This window comes from Condylostylus longicornis, unplaced genomic scaffold, assembly GCF_029603195.1.
Source record: "Condylostylus longicornis isolate FDR11 unplaced genomic scaffold, ASM2960319v2 ptg000026l, whole genome shotgun sequence".
In the NCBI taxonomy this organism is placed as follows: domain Eukaryota; kingdom Metazoa; phylum Arthropoda; class Insecta; order Diptera; family Dolichopodidae; genus Condylostylus; species Condylostylus longicornis.
Window position 1 is genome coordinate 1,731,744 of NW_026577995.1, and position 6,000 is coordinate 1,737,743.

The window sequence follows — 6,000 nt, forward strand, 5'->3', positions numbered from 1 at the left end:
TAATTCCAATCAAATTTTAAATTCAATGAGATTTTGCTTAAGTTACCATTCTATTAAAACTATTAATGTAAAAAATATTCATGTTATTTAAAGTTAGGAATTTCATTCAAAGTTTGTACAAAAACTTTTAATCGGTCAATTTTATTTTTTTGAAAAGTTAGTGTAAAAACTGCTGTGCATAGGAAAACTGATTTTGGCACACAAATCCATGTTGAATTTAACAATAATTCGTGGTGACTTTAATTCATAATCCGAATAAATGTGAGTAATCTCAAAAATTTTAAGGTCTGAATTGTACAAAATTATATAAAGCGAGACTGTTATAGAAACATATTCAAGATTATTACAGAGACATATCAAAAATTGTTGCAGAATTCAAACTGAGTTTTAATGAAAGAATTTTCAACACGTCGCCCATTATCCAGATCACAAACTTTCAAAATATATCGCGTTACGAATGAGCAACAATGTTATTTCAATTATTTTAGAAATTCAATTAAAATTTCATTGAATTTAGATATTCAAATAAATTTTTCAATAAATGCCTTACTTAGAGAATGTGGTGTGTATGTATATATACATGTACATAATGTGTATGTTTGTTTGATAGCTATTAAAAAAATGTCGCGAATCACACAAAATGTTTTGCTTTTATTTGTTTTTCTTAAATAAATTAAAATAGCGTTTGAATTTTTATTTATAATAAAGTTGGGTCAAACCAATGGTTTGTATTGTAGTACTTTTCTCTTCAACAAGTGAAAATTCTGCTTTTAAATACAGTCTATGTATAGCTATCACACTATTATAATTATTTTCATTCATATACAAAACTATTTCTAAGATTGCATATATTTAGGATGACGCATATATGCAGTCTTTGAAATAAAGCAAAAATTAATATAAAAAGGGGTTAACATAATGCTCGATTCTAAGGGTTAATTGTGTGAGTTAAGAAAAATAATTATATTTTTTAATTTCATGAAATTTACCGTTAGCTCTTTGCGTTTATAAAAATTTGGAAAAGATTGCGGTTTCGGAAATATAAGGTGTCAAAAATTCAAATTTTACGAATTTCAAGAGGTGATAACTTGAGAGGGGGTGGAGATGGAAAAAAATTTTCTTCTAACAAAATGAACTATTTATTAGTATCTGAAAGCTCCTAAAATTTCAAGCTTCTACAGTCTGGGGTCTAGAAGAAAAACGACATCAAAAATTTGGAAAAAAAGAACTTTAAATAACGGTAAATTTGAACGGCCATTTTGTTTTTCTTAAGTTGAACTATAGTATACCGCGCAAGGGGAAGCAAGCCACTGCCTTTCTGCGTTTGCAAAATTTCAAAAATGCTTATGGCTTCACTGCAACAAATATTTAAAAAAGGCCATTTTTAGGGTTTTGGGGAGGTATAACTTCTAGAGGGGGGGAGATAGGTAAAAATTTTGTTCTACGGAAATAAGTTTCTAGTGAAGATCTATGTACGTATTAAATTTCAGCTTTCTATCTTCAAAGGTGTAGAAGTTTTGTAAACAGACACACGGACAGACGGACGGACGGACGGACGGACGGACGGACGGACGGACAGAGTGAAACTAATAAGCACTTTTTTCAAAAAATTTTTTGGAAAAGTGCTAAAAAGAGCTATAAAATAAAGTATAAAACTATTTTACCTCGTTATATAAAAAATTAGTAATTTATCCGGGTTTTGTAGTAAAAATTTTGTCAAATTACCTAATTTACTAATAGATTTTTTAATAAAATTAGTATACAGATTACGTTCATATGTACATATATACAAATTTTGCTTATATCATGTAAAAATTTCTTGCATAGCTTGAATTATTTAATGCTTAACACGTTCCCTGTCCCAATACAAAAATGCAAAATTGACCGGCAAGTCCAACAGGGTTTTTTGAATAATTTGTTTTTTTGTAGTCATGATAGCACGTCCAGTGCAGAAACTGTTCCGTTACGTCCAGTTAAATAATTTGCTTTAGAAATTTCATATACCCCCTGACGCACATATGGCTCAGGAACGTATCAGTGCTTATCAAGCGCACGTTTCCTGAACCATATGTGGCTCAGCGGACAGGGAACGTGTTAAAACAAAGAGAAAATGTTTAAGTTTCAAAACTTTAAATGTTTGCTACGGAATATTGGGTATTAAAAACAATTGAAAACAAATGAAATCCTTAAGTTTTTGTTTTTTGTCAAAAGTAAATGTATCAGATCAAGGTGCTCATTTAATAAAATGTGTACAATTAATTATAGTGTCTATGTAAGGTAACGAAAAATTTGACAATTTATCATTCCGAACCTCAAGAACAAAAATGTCACAACATTTTGTTCTTCAGCTTGTTTTCCGTCTGTATTACAATGATGCTTAAAATCCAATCAAAATCATATCATTTAACTACATGTATCAGAAATATAAATTAAGTTTGTTATTTTTGTGGGTTGTATTATTGTTAACCGAAATTAAATCAGTTGCCTAAGTTTCACTGTTTCTAATAATTCTTAATAGCAAATTAAGAATAAATTGAAAATATTAAAATTGAAGTGATCTCAATCAAAAGTATATATGCTTTAGTTTTGGAGTTCAGGTTCTACTTATAAGAATTAAAACATGGAAATGGGTAAAGAACTCTTAAAATAATAATAATGTATATAATTAAAGGAATATTGTTAAGTAATATTTCATTAAAATTCGAAAAATTAAATAAAAAATAATAAAATTAATAATGTCCGTATGTGCCCTGACAAAAATCACAATTATAATTACAAATTTTTTGTCTTCTATTCTTCTGATAAAGTAAAAATTTTAAATATTCTTTTATTTACAACAAGAAAAGGCCACTTCAAAGATTTTTTTAAAATTATTTCAAAATTATTTTGCAATTTCTTATGTACATAAAGTCCATTTTTTATTTTTATTTATAATTAATTATTTTCATTTGATTTCCACACATTTTTAACAAGTAAATCACGATTGGTTTCCATTATTTTTACATTCACATATATTTAAATATATAAATAAGATTTATCTGTTTTGATAAGCCATTTATAGGAGGCTATATTCTGTATTGCTTCAACATCGAATTGTTTTTATAAGATTTTAAGATATATGTATATGAGGTTTATATGTTATGAGATTTTATTTTCTCGTGAAGTGACCAAATACTTTAATAATTTATTTGATTTTATACAATGTTCATTATAAAAATACACTTTTATGTTCAATTTTTGATAAAGATTTTAAATTAAACTTATAAATGGAAATTTTTGAGCAATGCATAAATATGTGTGTGTATATGTGTATTTTTTACAATAGTATGTGTCAAATGTGTTGAGTAAATTGTTAAACGAACTTACTGCCGCATGCAGACAAAGAATTGTATTAAAAGGATTCGATTAACTTGTATTAAGTAAAATGAAAATTAGCTTGAAAATTGCATTCGGTTTTTATAAACACTAAATTTTTCTTTAAAAACTTTCCTAATAATTTTGAATAAAACTATATGGTATTTTGCAAATAAGTATAAATGAGCTATTATTTCTACACAATTATTTGATTTGATTCTATACTTTTTCTATAACCAATTCATACGCTTATGTTTATTCTTTAAAACTAATCAGCTGATCATGTGGTGGAGCTCTTCAAGATATAATTTACTTTTTATAATTATTAAATACTTAATTAAATTTGATTTTAAAACATAAAATTTTTTGATTTAATTTTCTATGTGGCTCAATTTTCCCCAAAGAAGAAGAAAACATTAAAATCTAATTAATTATTCTGTTTTTAATTTACTATCAGTTTCCAGTTCTAAAATATTTAATTAAATTTTAATCAACGAAATAATATCGCAACATATTCAAATTTCATATTGAAACGAATCCAGTTTATCGAAGCTCATATTAAAACATAGTCCTAATATTTCTATGATGAAACCAAATTCCTAATTTTTTATAATAGTGATAATAATATATAATCAAGAAATCAATTAAGTTACACAATTAATTGTATTATGAATTTTATTATAGTTTTCAATTAATTAAGAATCTAACTCAATTCTACTATACCGATTTTTACATTTGGCACACCTAATTCACATTACACTTGCAATGCAATCACTTAAAACAAACGTGTAAGTTTTTGAACATTATCACGGTTGTAGATACTTGTGTTTCTTAATATAGTATACTTCTTGTAAAAATCTTATGGGCATACATGCATATCATGTAGGAAAGAAGGAAAATCTATATTCATAAAATTGTATACGGGTCAAAAGAAGTTTTCATAATAAGTACAATTGGAAATAATAAAAAGAAAAAAAATTTTGTTACAATTCCTACAATTTATATCTCAATTTATGAAATATTGCATTGCAATATCCTTATATAAAAATAAAATTAAACTATGTAAATTGTCGCCAAAAAATCTACTTTCAAAAATTTACAAACATAATCAATAACATACAATTATATTGTTTTCAATATTGAAATATAGAGTGTGTTCGACATATTAATATTATTTTGTATTTTCCCAACTTATAATAGGTATCATTATTTAAAAAAAAAAATAAATACACGTTTTGTTCAAAACTTACTCCACACCCTATACATATGTATATCCTTAAAGATAATATCACGCTTCAAAATAATTCGTGACATGTAAAAATAGTAAAACAGCTTTTTATAAGGCAATTAACATTATAGTTAAAATTATAATATTTTATTGAATAATAACCAAATATAATAAAATATAAATTTATTTTGTGAAATTTTAAAAGAAAATATTGATTAAAAAAAATTGTTCCGGTTAAAATTTAAAAATCAAGCAAGTCATATTTTTACTCAAATCATAGTAATTTTTCGTATAAATCCTGTAAGGGATCAATTCATAAATGTGAAAGTAATATTCGTTTAACCCCCTTATTCGAACTTGCAAAATACATTTATTTGAGAATTTTTCTATGACCATGTGTAGTAAATTTTTGAAGAATAAGAAATATAGGTCAGTGGTAAAGACATAAATATGTTTACTTAATCAGTGTCGTATTCGAAGCCGATTTTGCTACATATATCCGTCCGTCGGTCTGTATCAGTGATAACTTGAAACATCATTGAAGACATGCTAATCAAATCAGAAATAAAGATCGACTACAAAAATTGCTTAAGCTATTAGGCAATGACACAAACCTTATTTAATTTAAGTTTGGCAGATGTGTTATTATTTAATTTGAATAACTGTCATTTATTTTAAATTTACTCATACCCTCACTGAAAAGTTACACTAAACAAATATATGATAGTTACTCACATTCTGCTCACTTGGCAAGTAAAACAACAAGGTACACAATCAAGCTCTAAATAAATCACAATTTAGTATTAATTTTAAAATTTACAATATTTGTCATTTTTTCGTACTTTTAAAGAGAAGAAGCTCGCTTGTGTAAACTCTCCTATTCAATTGTTCAATATCTCTTCAATCAGTTTTTTTTTCTGAATTTTACAATTTCTTTTTAAATTTTTAATAATTTTTCTCATGTTTTTATAAATTGTAGCACCGAAATATATCTTGTTCAAAAGCTTGTAGACATAAATTAAATACAATATTTAAAATGTTCTCATCATAAGCATGTTCCAAAATGTAAAGTGTAAAATGTTGAGATACAATTACCTAGTTTTTTTATAGTTTTTTATTTTTTTATTAATTATCTTTTAATATCCGTTCTGTGTTAAATTCAAGGTAAAAGAAATATCAAATATTTAGAGATTGTATTTTAAGCGATTTGTGTGATGATGTTAAAACAAAGTGATACAAATTAAATGAGATTTAATGACGTAACGTTTAGTACATGGAGTATGTATATATACTTGTATAAATACTATATGTAATATGTATACTTGTGTAATTAAAATGTTTATATTGGGGAATTTATAAATATTTATTTTCACTTTAGAGGTGTGAATTATTAATGAATGAATGAATAATATAAAAGT